Source organism: Pristiophorus japonicus, chromosome 3 (genome assembly GCF_044704955.1).
Source record: "Pristiophorus japonicus isolate sPriJap1 chromosome 3, sPriJap1.hap1, whole genome shotgun sequence".
Lineage (NCBI taxonomy): Eukaryota > Metazoa > Chordata > Chondrichthyes > Pristiophoridae > Pristiophorus > Pristiophorus japonicus.
The window spans coordinates 66,719,948-66,740,829 of NC_091979.1; the positions used below are offsets into that span (position 1 = coordinate 66,719,948).

Consider the following 20,882-nt stretch of genomic DNA (forward strand, 5'->3'; position numbering starts at 1 on the left):
TCCCAATGTTGGGGAAGTCCAGAACCAGAGGTCACAGTCTAAGGATAAGGGGTAAGCCATTTAGGATCGAGATGCGGAGGAACTTCTTCACCCAGAGAGTGGTGAACCTGTGAAATTCTCTACCACAGAAAGTTGTTGAGGCCAATTCACTAAATATATTCAAAAAGGAGTTAGATGAGGTCCTTACTACTAGGGGGATCAAGGGGTATGGCGAGAAAGCAGGAATGGGGTACTGAAGTTGAATGTTCAGCAATGAACTCATTGAATGGCGGTGCAGGCTAGAAGAGCCGAATGGCCTACTCCTGCACCTATTTTCTATGTTTCTATGTTTCTATCCTTAGACTGTCCCTTGGTTCTGGAATTCCCCAACATCGGGAACATTCTTCCTGCATTTAATCTGTCCATGCTGTCAGAATTTTATATGTTTTATGAGATCCCCTCTCATCCATCTAAATTCCTGTGAATACAGGCCCAGTCGATCCAGTCTCTCCTCATATGTCAGTCCTGCCATCCTGGGAATCAGTCTGGTGAACCTTCGCTGCACTCCCTCAATAGCAAGAACGTCCTTCCTCAGATTAGGAGACCAAAACTGAACACAATATTCCAGGTGAGGTTTCACCAAGGCCCTGTACAACTGCAGTAAGACCTCCCTGCTCCTATACTCAAATCTCCTAGCTATGAAGGCCAACATACCATTTGCCTTCTTCACCGCCTGCTGTACCTGCATGCCAACTTTCAATGACTGATGTTCCATGACACCCAGATCTCATTGCACCTCCCATTTTCCTAATCTGCCACCATTCAGATAATATTCTGCCTTCGTGTTTTTGCCACCAAAGTGGATAATCTCACATTTATCTACATTATACTGCATCTGCCATGCATTTGCCCACTCACCTAACCTGTCCAAGTCACCCTGCAACCTCTTAGCATTCACCTCACAGCTCACACTGCCACCCAGCTTAGTGTCATCTGCAAACTTGGAGATATTACACTCAATTCCTTCATCTAAATCATTAATATATATTGTAAATAGCTGGGGTCCCAGCACAAAGCCCTGCGGCACCCCACTAGTCACTGCCTGCCATTCTGAAAAGGACCCGTTTATCCTGACTCTCTGCTTCCTGTTTGCCAACCAGTTCTCTATCCACATCAGTATATTACCCCCAATACCATGTACTTTAATTTTGCACACCAATCTCTTGTGTGGGACCTTGTCAAAAGCCTTTTGAAAGTCCAAATACACCACATCCACTGGTTCTTCCTTGTCCACTCTACTAGTTACATCCTCAAAAAATTCTAGAAGATTTGTCAAGCCTAATTTCCCTTTCATAAATCCATGCTGACTTGGACCGATCCTGTCACTGCTTTCCAAATGCGCTGCTATTTCATCCTTAATAATTGATTCCAACATTTTCCCCACTACTGATGTCAGGCTAACCGGTCTATAATTACCCATTTTCTCTCTCCCTCCTTTTTTAAAAAGTGGTGTTACATTAGCTACCCTCCAGTCCATGAGAACTGATCCAGAGTCGATAGATTGTTGAAAAATGATCACCAATGCATCCATTATTTCTAGGGCCACTTCCTTAAATACTCTGGGATGCAGACTATCAGGCTATGGGAATTTATCGGCCTTCAATCCCATCAATTTCCCTAACACAATTTCCTGACTAATAAGGATTTCCTTCAGTTCCTCCTTCTCACTCGACCCTTGGTCCCCTAGTATTTCCGGAAGGTTATTTGTGTCTTCCTTCGTGAAGACAGAACCAAAATATTTGTTCAATTGGTCTGCCATTTCTTTGTTGCCCATTATAAATTCACCTGATTCTGACTGCAAGGGACCTACATTTGCCTTCACTAATCTTTTTCTCTTCACATATCAATAGAAGCTTTTGCAGTCAGTTTTTATGTTCCCAGCAAGCTTCCTCTCATACTCTATTTTCCCCCTCTTTATTAAACCCTTTGTCCTCCTCTACTGAATTCTAAATTTTTCCCAGTCCTCAGGTTTGCTGCTTTTTCTGCTTTATCGAATGCCTTCTGGAAATCCCAATACAACACATCCACTGGTTCCCCTTTATCCACCCTGCTCATTACATCCTCAAAGAACTCCAGCAAATTTGTCAAACATGATTTCCCCTTCATAAAACCATGCTGACTTTGCTTCAATGAATTATGCTTTTCCAAATGTCCTGCTACTGCTTCCTTAATAATGGACTCCATCATTTTCCCAACGACAGATGTTAGGCTAACCGGTCTATAGTTTCCTGCTTTCTGTCTGCCTTCTTTTTTAAATAGTGGTGTTATATTTGCAGTTTTCCCATCCATTGGGACCTCCCCAGAATCCAGGGAATTTTGGTAGATTATAACCAATGCATCTACTATCTCTGCAGCCATTTCTTTTACGACCCTAGCGTGCAAGCCATCAGGTCCAGGGAACTTGTCCACCTTTAGTCCCATTATTTTACTGAATACAGGTTGAACCTCCCTTCTCCAAAACTCTACGGACATGGCCTGATTTGAATGAGGGATATTTCCAGATAAGGGGAGTTGTCCATGAGGATCCTGACGTTCCAGGTCCCGAACTTCATATTGAAGGGTGGAAGATGCCTGTGGGTGAATTCTTTTAACATGGGGTGGCCGTTGTACACCCGCTACCACATGGGATTAGCTGAGCTCAATCTTGGTCCAGTTGCAAGGGGAGGTCACATATTTTCAACAGTTTACACTCCCAGTGGGGGGGTGGGGGGGGCGGGTGTCGGTGGGGGAGGGAAGCCGGCACTGATTCGACACTTCAGGGGAAGAGTGAGGGAGGAGGTCGGCAGGCCAAACGGGCCCAGAGGTGTTGGCGGGCTGGCGGGCCCCAAGGTGTCAGCAGGCCCTGAAGGTGTCGGCGGGCCTTTAAGGAGTCGGTGAGCCGGTGGGCCCCAAAGGTGTCGGCTCTGAAGTTGGGTAAGTTGGGTAAATGTATTTTTCATTGATTTGTAAATTTTTCACCAGCTGCGTTGTGCGCAAGCGTCACCCGGGAATGGTTCCGAACACGGGAGTTACGGATAAGGGAGGTTCAACCTGTATGACTTCTTTAGTGATAGTGATTGTATTTAGTTCCTCCCTCCCTATAACCCCATGATTATCCACTATTGGGATGTTTTTAATGTCTTCTACCATGAAGACCGATACAAAATATTTGTTCAAAGTCTTTGCTATTTCCCTGTTCCCCATTATTAATTACCCAGTCTCATCTTTAGGGGACCAACATTTACTTTCACCACTCTTTTCCTTTTTATGTACCTGTAGAAACTCTTACTATCCATTTTTATATTTTGTGGTTTACTTTCATAATCTATCTTCCCTCTTTTTATTAATTTTTAGTCGTTCTTTGCTGGCTTTTAAAAGTTTCCCAATCCTCTGGCCTCCCACTAGTCTTGCCCACATCGTATGTCCTTGTTTTCAATTTGGTAACATTCCTTATTTCCTTAGTTAGCCACGGATGGTTATCCCTTCTCTTACAGTCTTTCCTTCTCATTAGGATATATTTTTGTTGAGAGTTATGAAATATCTCCTTAAATGTCTGCCACTGCTCATCAACCATCCCACAATTTAATCCTGATTCCCAGTCCACTTTAGCCAACTCTGCCTTCATACCTTTGTAGTCTCCTTTATTTAAGTGTAGATGAAAATAATCTGTTGACTAAATATTACATCCAAATGTTCCTGGATGTGCTGTTTACAACTTGGGTATAAACAGGAATAAATAATTTTTTTAAGTTTAAATGCAAAATAAATCAGAAAATATTGCAGAAATCAAAATGAGGTTACAAACGTGATACACCACAAAGCTTTTTTATGACCTCATAGGCCTGGTGTTCATTGATAGTGGTGTCATTGCTCGTTGTTCAGAGAGGGACCTTCATTAGTCTACAGATTCATTTTTTTTTTAATTCATACTTGGGACGTGACCGTCATTGGCAAGGCTGACTTTTATTGGCCACCCCTGGTTGCTCTCGAATAGATGGTGTGGTTTAGATACAAGTGAGTGGCTTGCTCTGCCAATTCAGAGGACAGTTAAGAGTTAAGCACATTGGTGTGGGACTGAGATGACATACAGGTCAAATAGGGTAAAGATGAGAGGTTTCTTTCCCTATTAAAAAGGACATTAGTGAACCAGCTGCATTTTTACAACAATACGACAGCGACATAGTAGCTTTTTATTTCCAGATTATTCTCAAACTGCCATGGTTGGATTCGAACTCTTAAGGGGTTATTTTGACTGTGCGGTAATGTAAAACTGGTGATAGAGAATTGGCAACCCCTTTTACCTCTCTCACAATTTTTATAATCTGGAAAGATGTAAAACGAGCTGCCAATTTGCTATCATCCGTTTTACACTATCGCACAAAGTCCAAATTATTTCAACATTCTCTGCACTATTAGTCCAGGCCTAACATAACTATTATATACTGTACCAAATGGAATACTGCAATTAAATGGTGAAAACATTTAATTTTGCCCACATAAGGAATTAAAACATTTCCACTGAAAATGTTATCCGACTATTATCTCAAAGGTTGATAATGCAACATCTTGGCCTGTATGGTTTTATTGTGGGTAAGTTGTTTCTATATATGTTTCATTACAGTTGAACATATATGGGGCAAAATTGTCATGTAGATCCAAGTAAAGAGAATTTCATTTAAAATCTGCTTTCAGATTATCTAAAAAGTAGATGGCAAGCGACTGATTCAAATTGATCCAAACTGACCTGCCACAGTCCAAGATGAACCGCAGTCTAATTAACTAGTTTCTTTGACAGTGTTAAAGCCACACTTGATAAAATGTATTTTCTGCAGGTTACGAAAATGGAAGAGGTTGGGTACAGAAACTTTACTGGAAATTAAGGGAAAATTAACATTTACTGCTGCACTGGTACATAAATCATCAGACAGTACATCAGATATCAAGTAACTGTACATATTTCATCTGGTCCATCCATTGATCCCTGTCATACCGACCTTCCCTGCTGTCATGGCCATTACAGTTCAATCAACAGTAGAATCCTACAGAGCATCTGCTGCACCCAACTAGCAATAATTCAGTAATGACGGCCCACAGGAAGAATAAAGTGGAATCAGCCCATCAAGTCCTTAGCCCACAGGAATTGAAATCTCCTCAGTTTACAGACTAGACTATGACCTAAAGAAATTAGAAGTTCATTTCAGACACACTAGACGTTTAGCTACACCGAATAAGCAATAATTATCAGTCTGAAACTTATTTACGCCAGCCAAAATGCGTTATACTGAAGAAAATACTGTTTAATGAGCCTCATCCTACACCACTTTAACAATACTTATCCCCAGAGTTTTAAGTGAATTGTATTGTAATAAGCCTTAAGTGTGATGACAGAAGAGGGGAAGATAGAGGGAGAAATCAATACTTTGTTACTCCAAAGTAATGAAAATGTTTGTTGTGATATACAAAACCCTCAATGGTGGAAAAAGAGAGAAACTGTTGTTTTTCAATGAAAAGATGCCAACAATAGCAATGCACTACTTACAGCAATATCCATACAAGACCGTCTGCTGCTTTCCTTGAATGATGAATTAAACACAGTGCTGGTACAGCAGATAATCATAAGTCGGGAAAAAATTTTTAAAATCCCATTAGTTCTCAAGCAAACAGAGAGCAGAAACTGCAAACAAAAGTGAGCAATTCAGCTTCACATTGCTATCAAATTGTGAGCACTCCCCCAGTGGTTTTGCATTTTATTAGCCCGGCCTCTAATTGGATGTCTGCATTTCGCTATTCTGTTCTGACCTGAATATCATTAAACATGTATTTACTCTGGCAACATGCTAGTATTGTGAATCTGGATAAACTGAATACTAAGCCAATAGCTCCCCTTCAGATTGCTTTTCGTTGCACTGTATTCAAGCTGCATTTATTGTCAACGAGATTTCATTCATATAAATTGAAATAGATTGCAGATAATATTGTACACCAACTGTAAAATATTCTATAAATTAAGAGATAATTGGCCACATTTGGCTATTTTTTTCTTTCTAGAATTGCTGATGAGCTCCTGATAGGTAACAATGTGAAGGCAGAGCTGCTATTTGACCAACTCCGACTGCATAATTCAATAGGCAGGAAATCAGCTGCAGTGCAGAGGAGTTTGTATGCATCTCCAGCACCAAAGCAAGATTGTAAGCAGCAGTTTCCAATCTCATCACCTTTTCAATGTTTTAAGAAATTATCCCTCAACAAAGAGGAAGGTCACATTATATTAACATTGCAGAAACACTCTGATTCCACCACCAAAGAGAACAGAACATATCCTTCAACTTGCAGCATAATAACATTTTGTATGATACGTTCAATCAGCTAAAGATTCGTAAGAAATGTAGACTGCAGATTAAGGACTCCCTGCACACTGTGTTCCATCAACATTGTGATGGAAGTCTGTTGGCAGAGATTTGCTAATGTTAACTCCTTACACGATGTTCGATGGTAGTATTTTGTATCGTGACTTGTAGCATAATTACTTTTAGCTGGATTGTTTCATAAAAAGTGATGTTAAAAATAACATACATTTTTATGTGCAAGTCAACGCTGGATACATATAAAAAGTTAAGAAAAACGCATATCTACAGAGTTAATAACTTGTATTACAATACTGATGAGTGTTGTCGGAGGGCAAGGAGTTGGATTGATACAAATAACATGATAAAAGTTATTGTACAGAGCTACTGCCAAGTAGTGTCTGAGTAGCTACTGAATCTTCCTGTGTTAATGGATTGCAGGAAAGAAATAATAGTGATTGTGCAAACTCCTGCATGTTGGCAGCGTGTTTCCAATGCTTCTGGGGGAGGGGGGGAAAGGACAGTATATTTTCAAATGTTAGGAATTGATTTTGGGAATAGGTATTACACTAAATATGGACAAAGTTGAAAAATATAAAAAGAATCAGTACAGAGCCCAGGTTTGATTCACACAAAAGGCAGCAAGTTTATTTTAATATCCTGTTCTGTCTATGTAATTGGATTGTGTGCCACTGTATGGGGGTGAAATTGATCTTGGGTGGTCAGCAGCCTGTTTTATACCTCGTCTAATTTTCTTTTGCATTGACTTCTATAGAAGTCTCAGAAGTTTTCATCCTTCACCCTCCATTGAGACAAACTTGTCCAAATCTTGCTGCACATAATCAGTTCTGCTTGCCCTTCACCGCCGTCCTCAGTGACCCTTCCCCAATGCCTCAAGTTTAAAAGTTTATCTGTAAATCGCTCCATGACCATGCCCCACACTATTTCAATCTCTTCCAGCACTGTCTTATCCCTGCTCCCCCAAATTGTTTCTCTATGATGTTTTTTTTGGGTGGACAATATTGGCAGGGGGTGTTTTGTCACAAGTTAGTATAGCAATGTGTCTCCTGGCTGGAGGGCCAGTCATTGTAGCTCGCAAAGTTGACAGTAAAAAAGTTTCACTGCCATTGGGTGTCACCATATATACCACCCACAAATATATGATCCACAAGTTTTCTAAACTTTAAGCACTATCTCCATGCCTGTACTTGGGAAGACAGAAAATACTAATTATGAATGATGCCAACATTTAATCTGATGCCTAAAAAACATAACTGACACATGGGGAGGAACAGTCTTTTCTATATTTGTCTGCTGTTCATCCCAAATTTTTCACAAGTTGCTAGCTCAGTTATTACTGTGGTTTCTTCCCAGAGCTTTATTTACATGTAGTAAACACAAAGCAAAAACATATCAAACAACACTCATTGCTGGTGTATGTGCAGTAGATTGCATTAGAATTATGTCAATATAAGTTTAAAATATTATAACTGCTCCATTGCCTTTATTTGGAAACTATATAATAGACAGAAAAACTTGCTTTAATATATCAGAGACCAGTTTCCTCCACACCTTACAAAATAACATCCTTTACATCATATGTATCGACAATTGTCAGGCTATGTTGTTGAAAGTTATAAGGAAGCCTGACAATAATACGATACGAAACACATTTTGGTGCACTGAGTAAATGCTCCTTAACAGCTCATTTTTGAAACTCATTTTAGAAGCAAGTGACTCCTTCCCCTGCCTAAAAAAAACAACCCTGGAATAGTCAGAGCCAACTACCAGAGTCTCCACAATCCTTTCAGTTGGACTGCCTACATGATCATTTGCTGAGAAAGGGCCAGAAATTGTGCAGCGCCCCATTTGAAGCGATAACCTTTACGGGAGTGCAAAAGTATCGCCAGGCGAAAAAGATTTTTAGCTGACGGGAACTTCCGCTTTAGCGCTCCAAGAGGGAAGTGGAGCGCTAAATCAAGCGCTACCACTTCTCTGAGAGAGCTAAAGGAAGTGAGGGGGGCGGTAGCGACAGAGCGCTGAACAATGTTCGGTGCAGTGCTGTCATCTTTACAGGCTCCTTTCCTCACTTAAAAAGGAAGGGCCAATGCTGGGGTGACTGAGTATCCTGTTGTCTGTGTTGGGCCATGGCACCTGCGTTACGTCCATAGCAGCCCCAAGAACTCGGAGTGCAGGGCTGAGCAATCACAGGGTCCAAAAAAAGCGAAAAACATCAGACCGGGGAGATAAATAATTTTTGCCCTCCCTGACCACCACTGTCTTTAAATATCGCTCCCCAAGCGTCCAGCCGAGGTGACAATGTCTCCTGTAGCTGCCGTTGGAGCGAAAATTACACAGATGACATCATGATTTCTGGTGCACAAGAGAGCGAGGCAGTAAGTGTTAACACCAGCGCAAAACCACCAGGGAAGTTCACAGGAGTCACTGAATTCGCCGCGTCCAGTTGGTAACCCCTTAGCTCCCCGCTACCACCCCCTGCAGGCCAATGCTGTTTGTCACAAACATGTTGTACTGCAATAAATTTGTAGTAGTCCAATCAAAATGGAGAGTGTTAATCATGTTCACTCCTTCAGATGGACCTTCTTCACTATTGATGCAATGTATAAGCAAAGCATTAAACTAATACTTTATCAAGTACTGTAATATCAATGTGTTTTGACCCAGAGACTAAGGAAATACTGCCTTCTAATGACACATATTTTATGTGTCTGCTTATGATAATTAATCTCAGAAACAACCCCTTTACAGGGTTGAGAGTGTGCCTCAAAGCATTCAGTGATCCAGAAGTAATATAATTGATGGCAGCTGATGAACTAGAGATACTGCTTAACCGAATACTTACATACAACAGTAAACCATTAAGAATTATTCCATCAACAATACACTTGACATTTTTTGTTAAAGAGGAAAATGCTGTTTCTTCTTCAGCACAGCATGCCTGCTTGTGAGTGTCAGTTAAATCTACGCTTGAACCTCTCTGGTTCACACAGGCAGCTCGTCGAATTTATCACTTTTTCACTGGACATGTTGAAAAGGTCTTAATCAGAAAGACTTCTGTTGCCTCTTAGTGGTAGTATTTACAGCCAATGCATAAAATCACTAAATAAAACTCATTGCATGGAGGGTGATTCTAGCAGATCTTCAACCACTAGGAGATGCAATAACTAATTCACCTGTGTAATTCAATGTTTCATTAATTTACCTATAAAAAAAAGTAATTACTCAGTAAACAACAATAGGACTGTACATAAAAACTGTAATTGTGTTCCATCAAAAGATCTATGTTACTGCTTTCAACAAAGAAAAACAACACTTAATAAATGCTCTTACACTACAAAAAATACAAGACTCCCTAAAGGTAGCTTACCATTCAGTTACCTTATCAGCCCCATTGCACTCTTGTTCTTTTGGTCAGACACAGATGTATAAATTTTACTGTCTTCCACACATATAAAGAAATCACTAAAAGCGGATATAAATGTTTCACTATAAACTACAATAAAATGATCCATGACATAAATTCGCCTTTGATCTGTCGGGATAATCTCCAATAACACAACCAATCATGAACTCAGATTTCACAGCCGGCACAAAAATGAGTAGGTAAAAACAAAAAGAAGGAATCTTTGATTTTAAACATTTGTAATCTAAATGTTGCTGTGTTTGCTTACAGCATGCTTAAATTAAAAACACATAATCCCATGATAATGGGCATACTATGAAAACAGTTTGTTTGTTATTATGCTCTAAAAGATGCATTTGAACTTAGAAAAACACTTTCATTAATAGGGTTTTTTCTCAGTAAAATAAACTCAGTGATGAACCATTATTGATCTTGATTCTTCAAAACACAATGCTGCAAGTACAAAGAATTAACAACATCACTTACCAGGATGAAAGACCTGAACCGTATTTGAACTGCTTATCAGCACTGTAAAGCTGTATGTATGGCACTACCAACCATTTCAGATACAATACTAGGATTGTGCTCTGGAGGTGGAATTGCACAGTCTATGAACAGCTGCTACACAGTGCAACCCCATTGGCTGACTTTGACGATCGACGCAAGCCTTGGGAATGAAGTCTTTCCTCAAACCTTAACTAATTACTTTTAATTGTGACACAAATGTACCAATCTGTCTCTTCATTTCTCAAAGGAGCTGTATTCTCTGCACCCTTCTGAGTGCTATTCTGCATTCTAAAATTAGTGCTTCCGTACTCCGTGCCACACCAGGATAGCTGTGCTTGCAGGCACATGACTGAATAAAAGGAATGCTTCTGTAATCGAAAGCAGCAGCTACTGGACAGTATGATCTGGGAAAGTTTCTTCCTATCTTACTCAGCTGTGTTATGTTTACATCAGTTAACAAGAAAAATTTAGTGCAATCAATTATTTGCATAGTTGCTAAATTAACTCTTTGACTACAATTGCGACTCCTTAATTCTTTAAAATATATAAAACAAATATTTGTTTGACAAATATGTTCAGCATCTTACTTCCATTCACTTTATTTATTAATCACCCTAGTATGATTAAAGAGGTGACTCGATAAGGTGCCACATTAAAAGGTTACTGCACAAGATAAGAGCTCATGGGGTTGGGGGTAATATATTAGCATGGATAGAGGATAGGCTAACTAACAGAAAGCAGAGAGTTGCGACAAAAGGGTAATTTTCAGGTTGGCAAACTGTAAATAGTGAGGTGCCACAGGGATCGGTGCTGGGGCCTCAATTATTTACAATTTATATTAATGATTTGGATGAAGGGACCGAGTGTAATGTAGCCAAATTTGCTGATGATACAAAGATAGGTGGGATAGCAAGTTGTGAGGAGGATGCAAAGAATCCACAAAGAGATATAGACAGGCTAAGTGAGTGGTCAAAAATTTGGCAGATGGAGCACAGTGTGGGAAAATGTGAGGTTATCCACTTTGGTAGGAAAAATAAAAAAGCAAATTATTATTTAAATGGGGAGAGATTGCAAAATGCGGTGGCACAGAGGGATCTATGGGTCCTTGTACATGAAACACAAAAAGTTAACATGCAGGTGCAGCAAGTAATTAGGAAAGCAAATGGAATGTTGGTCTTTATTGCAAGAGGGATGGAGTATAAAAGTAGGGAAGTCCTGCTAAACTGCACGGGGTGTTGGTAAGACCACACATGGAGTACTGCATACAGTTTTGGTCTCCTTATTGAAGGAAGGATATACTTGCACTGGAAACAGTTCAGAGAATGTTCACGAGGTGGATTCCTGAGATGGAGGGGTTGTCATATGAAAAAAGATTGAGCAGGTTGGGCCTGCACTCATTGGAGTTTAGAAGACTTAGAGGTGATCTTATTGAAACATATAAGATTCTGAGGGGGCTTGACGGGGTAGATACAAAGAGAATGTTTCCCCTCGTGGGGGAATTTAGAACTAGGGGGCATAGTTTCAGAATAAGGGGTCGCCCATTTAAAACAGAAATGAGGAGGAATTTCTTCTCTCAGATGGTCGTGAATCTTTGGAATTCTCTACCTTAGAGAGCTGTGGTGGCTGGGTCATTGAATGTATTTAAGGTGGAGATAGACAGATTTTTGAAAGTTAAGGGAGTCAAAGGTTATGGGGAGCAGACAGGGAAGTGGAGTTGAGGCCAGGATCAGATCAGCCATGATCTTATTGAATGGTGGAGTAGGCTCGAGGGGCCAAATGGCCTACTCCTGCTCCTATTTCTTATTTCTTATGTTGGTCACTCTGACCTCTTTTATGTACAATTGCTAATATGTTCTATCCTGGACTACTCCTCTGTGAAGAACACAGCCGTGACAAGTTGCATTTATACATTTTGATTATTATTACAATAGAATAATATTTTGAAGTCATTACAACAAATATCTTTCAGCTGCAGAATGAAAAACAGCACTTTTAAAAATGAATATAATTAAAACATACATGTGCTTCAGTTTGAAGGACTTATATTACGTTTCTTTGGGGTGTTTAACTTCCATTCATTTAACCTATTGAGAAGCTATGAATTTATGTTAGAAATCTTCCTGCCTCCCAAATAGTACCAAAAAATGGATGACAATCCTTTGCTATAGTTGTTTATTCTTGAATAGCACTGCACATGGTCTATCCCTATGGGTTTTCTGGTGTTTCCACCTGACTCCAAATGAATGTCAGAGGGCTTTGTGCAGTTTTCCACAAATAGCACCAGGTGCACACCAAATGCATATCCCCACATAAAAACCTGGCATTTCTGATGCTTGATGTGCTGAAGGAACAGATTTGTTCAACTCTAGTAAGTGCTGAACCTTTAGCAAATTGCTTTCCAATACATGTTGCTGTATCTGAAAGCATCTGTAAAGGTTGTACTGATGTTGCTGGAACTGAGAGAGGCGGTTTAATTTATTCTGCAACCCTCAGTAGATATAAATGAGTGTACCATTTAGAATAGCCTTATACTTAGCACACTTAGAGGAGGAAGAAACAGAGGAGACAGGTGATGGGGGAGAGAAGGTACTACAGAAGGCAGAGGTTTTAAATCCATCCACAGCCCCCAAAAAACAACAGTACAGGTGACATAGAAGATTTAAGGACCTCACTCATGAGGAATGGATGAATCACTTGAGACTCCCCAAAGAATTGGTGAGGGAACAATGTGACCAGCTAAATAAGACCACTGCTTAGGTTCGCAGAAAGGGAGCACTCTATTTGTGGAAGTCAAAGTTGCAGCTGCCCTTAATGTATTTGCATCTGGCTCCTTCCAGGTTCTGTGAGCCAATGTTTTTCATAGGTGGGTAACAATGGTCACAAATTCAATTTTGAAGAGGGTGGAGCAGTCCATCAACTTCCCCTTCTCCTCTCAACAGCAAAATGCCAGACCCCTTTGCAGTTTCTGCAGAGTAGGTTTCCCCAGAGTGCAGGAAATAGCGTATGGAACCAATGTGGCTCTCAGAATTTCTCCAGGAAGATGTTTCCTATACAGGAATCTCAAGGGGTTCGATTCCATCAATGCCAGGTAGATTGTTACCATTGCCATCGAACTAGATAGGTGAATGTGAGTCATCCAAGGTCAGTACATAATTCCTTCATCATGAGGCACTCCACACTTCCTGGTATCTTTGAAGATCCCTCTGTTGTTAAGGGCTATCGTTTATGGAAACCCCACCCACCTTGGCTGATGCCCCTCACCAAGAAATACTACTACAGCAATTTGCGGATGACACTAAGTTGGGTGGCAGTGTGAGCTGCGAGGAGGATACTATGAGGTTGCAGAGTGACTTGGATAGGTTAGGTGAGTGGGAAAATGCATGGCAGATGAAGTATAATGTGGATAAATGTGAGGTTATCCACTTTGATGGTAAAAACAGAGAGACAGACTATTACCTGAATGGTGACAGATTAGGAAAAGGGGAGGTGCAACGAGACCTGGGTGCCATGGTACATCAGTTATTGAAAGTAGGAATGCAGGTACAGCAGGCGGTTAAGAAAGCAAATGGCATGTTGGCCTTCATAGCAAGGGGATTTGAGTACAGGGGCAGGGAGGTGTTACTACAGTTGTACAGGGCCTTGGTGAGGCCACACCCGGAGTATTGTGTACAGTTTTGGTCTCCTAACTTGAGGAAGGACATTCTTGCTATTGAGGGAGTGCAGCGAAGGTTCACCAGACTGATTCCCGGGATGGCGGGACTGACATATCAAGAAAGACTGAATCAATTGCGCTTGTATTCACTGGAGTTCAGAAGAATGAGAGGGGATCTCATAGAAACGTTTAAAATTCTGACGGGTTTAGACAGGTTAGATGCAGGAAGAATGTTCCCAATGTTGGGAAAGTCCAGAACCAGGGGTCACAGTCTAAAGGTAAGGGGTAAGCCATTTAGGACCGAGATGAGGAGAAACTTCTTCACCCAGAGAGTGGTGAAACTGTGGAATTCTCTACCACCGATAGTTGTTGAGGCCAATTCACTAAATATATTCAAAAAGGAGTTAGATGTAGTCCTTACTACTAGGGGGATCAAGGGGTATGGCGAGAAAGCAGGAATGGGGTACTGAAGTTGCATGTTCAGCCATTAACTCATTGAATGGTGGTGCAGGCTCGAAGGGCCGAATGGCCTACTCCTGCACCTATTTTCTATGTTTCTATGTTTCTATGTTCACTGCTCCTATGAGGCTCATTTGACATGAGGGTCATCATTCAGCATTCAATTGGAATCTTGCGGGAACAATTCCATTGTCTTGACTGTTCCGAGGGTGCAGTGCTGTTCTGTCTAGCCAAGGTCTCTCATATCACTGTTGTCTGTTGCTGTCTCCATAATTTGACAATGAACAGCCAAGTCCAACAGGAGGAAGAGCAAAAAGAAAATCCTGTGGAGTAGTTGCGAGAGGAGGACAAGAATCGGTGCCAGAGAATGAAAAGGAAAAGCTTGCGAAAGGCATCCACCTGTCCTTGAATCAAAACACCTTCTCCTGAGATGGCAGAACTTTCCTAACCAATCATCACAAATTCCCCTCCCTAAGACCAATCTAACATATTCCTTTCGGAATAAAAATCCTTTTAATCAAACCACCAAATAGTAAATCTTGATTTCATAAAACAAACATTCTTACAAAGTCACCATCACCCTCCTTTCAGCTCAACTATTTTTTGGATCCACATTTTTGTTTTCTCTGTTTCTCCAGATTCCAAAAGATCTGCCATAACAATAAATGCATCTGGTCTTAACTTATAATGATAAGTGTGTGTGTATATATGCACACTGATTTGTGATATGCCCTTCACCAATAGCCTCCAACTGCTGGAGAGCCCAGAAGTCTGCTTGGGTTTTTGTTGCCAAAGTGTCAGTATGGCTCAGTGGGTAGCACACTTGCTTCTGAGTCAATGGGTTGTAGCTTCAAGTCCCACTCCAAGGACTTGAGCACATAAACCTAGGCTGACACTCCCACTCCAGTGCAGTACTGAGGGAGTGTTGCACTGCCGGAGCTGCCATCTTTCAGATGAGACATTAAACAAAGTCTCTCAGGTGGATATAAAAGATCCCATGACACTATTTCGAAGAAGAGCAGGAGAGTTATCTTCGGTGTCCTGACCAATATTTATCCCTCAATCAACATAATGAAAACAGATTATCTGGTCATTACCGCATTGTGTTCGTGGGAGCTTGCTGTGTGCAAATTGGCTGCCATGTTTCCCACATTACCACAGTGACTACACTTCAAAAAGTACTTAATTGGCTGTAAAGCGCTTTGAGATGTCCGGTGGTCGTGAAAGGTGTCATGTATCCTACATGGCTACTGTTGGTACTATATCAAGGTGTGCCACCAGAGGGCACAGCAGTGGGAGACTTGTAGGTTACCTGTACAGGTGTGCCTGGCCTAGTATAAAAGGCAGGCCACCAAGTGTGATCCTCACTCTGGAGTTAGCAAATAAAGGACGAAGGTCACTACAGTTCAAGTACAACACATTGCCTTGTGGAGTCATTATTAGAGCATTTAAGGACACAACAATTGGCGATGAAATTACGAACTTTCACGCGAAAATGACTTCCCTTGTTACATTGCAGCAGTTCGCCGATGGTGATGATTGGGACACCTTTGTGGAGAGGATCGACCATTTCACAGCAAATGACCTGGCAGGAGACGACCCGGCCACACTGGCTGATAAGCGCAGAGCTATCTTGCTAACCAGTTGTGGGCCCACCATCTATGGCCTCGTCAGGGACTTGCTGGCACCAGCGAAGACAACGACCAAGACGTACAAGGAGCTCGTAACCCTGATCCATGAGCAACTCAAGCCCAAGGAGAGCACCCTCACAGCCAGACACCGGTTCTACACCCACCAACGGCCCAAAGGCCAAGAAAACACGAAATACGCCACAGACCTCAGGAGGCTGGCGGCACCGTGCGAGTTCGGCAACCACCTCAACGAAGCGCTGCGGGACATTTTTGTCATTGGAATTGGCCATGAGGGCCTTCTTCATAAGTTACTGTCGGTGGATACCACAGTCACACTGCAGAAGACCATTTCCGTGAGCCAGGCATTCATGACCTCGACCTGCGGCTCTAGGCAGATGACTCACCCTCAGGACTCAAACCCGGCAGGTAGTGTGCACAGAGTGGCACCGTTTAGAGGCTGGACTGTAGAGTGCGAACCCTCCCAGGAAGAGAGAACAGGCCCCCGAGTCCCTTAACTCGGAGTCCGCCGAAGGGGGCTAATTGAGTAGCTCCATGCTGGCGGTGCGGAGGGAATCACAGGGCTCACCAGTGCCACATTAAAGACTATGTATGCAAAGGCTGCAGCACAAAGGGCTATCCTCCAGCGAATGTGTAAGAAACATAGAAACATATAAAATAGGTGCAGGAGTGCGAATGTAAAGGTACTCTATGATGACGCGGTGCACAAGTTACCTCTGTGGATTGTTGCAGGTGATGGACCAACAGTGCTCGGCAGAAGGTGGATGGAGAAGATTCATTGGAAGTGGGAAGACTTCAACCCTCCAGCGATCGACGTCCCCACATTAGGAGGCACGGCAAGTCCTCAATTGAGGGTGAACCTGGCACCAGAGAGCAGGTCAGCACAGCACCCGAGGCACAGACTGCTCAGCATGACTGCGTGGAGATGATCCAGCTGAGACGACCCAAATGCACCTTCCAGGCTCCAGTGGCAGGACTCTAGAGGAAGAAAATCAGATCCAGAGACGACTTCCCAGCTTCGGTGGCAGAACCCGGGGAGAAGAGGATCACTGCAGTCGACATTGTGGATGGAGGAAAGATGGCGTCCAAACCACGAGGTGAGGCGCTAAAAAAAAAAGATGGCCGTGGCCTGACCACTTGGTGCAGCGCTGATGGAGCAACACGTGGCACCAAACAGAGAAGGGGATTGGGGTAAAGCAAGAAAGGCTCTCTTAAAGGAGGCCTGCAACCCACTACAATTAAAGGGACAGTTCCACACACTCAAGCAATGTAATAGCAACTGTAAGTCAGAGACAAAATGTGTAACAGACGATCAGAGTTGTGTACATGCAATAAGCAAGGAAAAGTCGCACGATCATGTAAAATGTCGAAGTGATGATCAGATTGTGTATGTGCAATAAGCAGGGAAAAGTTGCACAAATGTGTAATTGATTATCTGAATTGTGTACATGCAACCAGCAAGGAAAAGTTGCGCGATCACAATCGGAACTACAGAATATCCATCATAAGTAATGAAAAGTTGTGCGATGTAGGATTTCAACTGTACACAGTCAATGCAGCGGGCAGACACCCATCGGGAGAACACAGATTCAGCGAGCTACCCAATGCTGAAGCCTGCGTCCCGGAGACCAGGGTTATGCACCATGGAGTGTGGCCACACGCAGCCAATACATACAAGCTGCAGAACAAGTGACCTCAGCAGGGCAACAGCACGGGTATCGATACCCTGCCACTGATCAGCTCCACCCGATGGCACCCGATGGCACCAACCACCACGAGCCTGAAAGAGCAGACTGTGCTAAGGCGCTGTCCCCAGACCCCATCGCCACTAAGTTCATACCCGTAAACGAAGGGTCACCGTTACAGTCCCCCCAAAGGGGACCGGGACCAGCCAGGATCCTAAACCAAACAACGCCCAGGCCAGCGAGTCAGCAGTTCCCTGTGCACTGCTAGACGACTGCTCCTCAGGGAGCAGCAGTGACCCAGTGCACAAAGAAAGGACGGGGAGGTCACAGGCATCTGTAAACCTGCCCGACGCTAGGAACCATGGCAGCAGCCCCAAGAGAAGGCAACTTGAGCCAACCGGGTTTCCACTGCCAGCACTGGGCACCGCACTGCCACCAGACTGCCTGGACACCATCCAACAGTTCTGGAACTAGTTTGTCCTTACGCACCGGTCATTGCATCGATAATGTATCTCACCTGTCTAACGTACTTGTCTCACAACGGAACCACAAATGTAATGCAACCTTGTTTTTCTGAACTTGAATGTATATGAATGCAATGAGCCTCCGGCATAATCTATATATGGGGGGGGGTGTTGGGGTGGGGGGGTGGCAGAATGGAGTAGTCAGGGACGCACACAAATGGCAACCACCAGCACTCTACTGCACCAACCACTCACCCGAGACTGAAACAACCTGCCAAGCGTCAATCAGGTAGAGCTCAGATAGAGCTAAGCCCAGAGCACAATCAATACAGAGGCGATTTGCACTAAAGGCTTAGGAGAGAGTAATGTCATGTATCCTACATGGCTACTGTTGGTACTATCACAAGGTGTGCCACCAGAGGGCACTACAGTGGGAGACTTGTAGGTTGCCTGTACAGGTGTGCCTGGCCCAGTATAAAAGGCAGGGCACTAAATAAAGGATGAAGGTCACTGCAGTTCAAGTACAACACATTGCCTCGTGGCATCATTATTAGAGCATCTAAGGACACAACAAAAGGTGCTATATAAATGTAAGTCCTTTTTTCTTTACCAGTGCTTCCATTGCACAACAGCAGGCAGGCATTGACAGGCTATGTCCAATTTCAATATAAAAGAGAACACAACTAAAAATAGCAATTTGTGGCTGGCTCTAATTAATTTCAGCACTCTTCATAGAATCATAGAAATTTACAGCACGGAAGGAGGCCATTTCGGCCCATCGTGTCCCTATCGGACGACCAAGAGCTATCCAGCCTAATCCCACTTTCCAGCTCTTGTTCAGTAGCCCTGTAGGTTACAGCACTAAGTGCACATCCAAGTATTTTTTAAATGTGGTAAGGCTTTCTGCGTCTACCACCCTTTCAGGCAGTGAGTTCCAGACCCCCACCACCCTCTGAGTAAAGAAATTTCCCCTCATATCTCCTCTATACCTCATCCCAATTACTTTAAATCTATGCCCTAGATCTATGGTCGTTGACCCCTCTGCCAAGGGTAACAGGTCCTTCCTATCCACTCTGTCCACATCATTTTATACACCTCAATCAGGTCTCCTCTCAGTCTCCTCTGTTCCAAAGAAAACAGACCCAGCATCTCCAAACTTTCCTCATAGCCAAAATTCTACAGTCCAGGCAGCATTCTTGGAAATCTTCTCTGCACCCTTGCCAATGCAATCACATCTTTCCTGTAATGTGGTGACCAGAACTGCACATAGTACTTCAGCTGCGGTCTAACCAGTGTTTTATACAGTTCAAGCATAACCTCCTTGCTCTTGTATTCCATGCCTCGACTAATAAAGGCAAGTATTCCATATGTCTTCTTAACCACCTTAGCTACCTGGCCTGCTACGTTCAGGGATCTGTAGATCTCCACTCCAAGGTCCCTTTGCTCCTATACACTTTTCAGTGTCATAACATTTAATGTGTATTCCCTTGCCTTGTTAGACCTCCCCAAATACATTACCTCACACTTCACCGGATTGAATTCCATTTGCCATTGTTCTGCCCACCTGACCAGTACATTGATATATTCCTGCAGTCTGCAGCTTTCTTCTTCATTATACACCCTATTTTAGTGTCAACTGCAAACTTCTTATTCATAACCCCAACATTCAAGTCCAAGTAATTGATAGATACCACAAAAAGCAAGGGACCCAGCACTGAGCCCTGCGGAACCCCACTCCAGTCACAACAACATCCATCAACCATTACCCGTTACTTCCTGCCTCAGAGCCAATTTTGGATCCAACTTGCCACTTTGCCCTGGATCCCATGGGCTTTTACTTTCGTGACCAGTCTGCCATGTGGGATCTTATCAAAAGCTTTGCTAAAATCCATATACACTACATCATACGCACTGCCCTCATCGACCCTCCTGGTTACCTCCTCGAAAAATTCAATCAATTAGTCAGACACGACCTTCCGTTAACAAATCCGTGTTGATTAATTAATAGCTTCCTCTACAGCTACAAGATAAGATTTTCTGTTCAATGCCCCCCAAAATTTACCTCCCTGAGGCTTCAACTTTGTCTGCCCTTTAAGGTTCCTACTGCTTCTAAGGCTCCAGTCGTGCCCATACTTCTTTTTTAACCAATAATGCACTACCTGTGCCTATATGCATATGTTGTATTCAAATGAAGCCCCAGTGGAAGGGCGCTCAGTCCTTGGTCCCTATACCTTGGAACTACATTCCAGTGCTCAGCACTAATTGCTCGCAGACAAGACCGGGTGAGGAAGACCAGTCTATATTTATTTTTGTAGATTTAATGTACAGAAAGCAATAAGTTAATGGGACAATGTGTCAGCCTTTAAAACAGCACAACAATGCAAATATACCTAAGAATCATGAAAATTAATTCATTATAATTAGATTACAAAATGTAATCAATATTAATTTAAATAATCAATTAAATTGACTTGTCATTGAGGCAGCTAGGAAGGGCATGACAGTATTGTGTGGGCATTTGTTTTGGTCATATATAGCTGGCAAAACACCTGGACACTGTTGCGATAAAACTACAATTGCTGATATACATTTTCCTTTAGATAATTAGCTGGGTAACTGACAGTATGTACTGTCTGAAAAATCAAAATACAGCCTGGCTTTCATTCAACATGATGTTAAC

The 20,882-nt window shown here is 42.5% G+C and overlaps 1 protein-coding gene across 6 annotated transcripts in view; it reads right to left on the minus strand.

Annotated features, from left to right (window-relative positions):
* thsd7ba (thrombospondin, type I, domain containing 7Ba) overlaps positions 1–5,752 on the minus strand; it is a 1,512,301-nt gene extending 1,506,549 nt beyond the window's left edge. For 3 of the 6 annotated variants that reach the window (XM_070875385.1, XM_070875390.1, XM_070875384.1), the window contains exon 1: positions 5,558–5,750. The gene's annotated coding sequence lies outside the window, so the exon portion shown is untranslated. Of the gene's footprint in view, positions 1–5,557 lie in introns of all 6 variants that reach the window. The other 3 variants (XM_070875389.1, XM_070875388.1, XM_070875391.1) reach the window with 2 other exon arrangements.
* Positions 5,753–20,882: the final 15,130 nt, after the last annotated feature.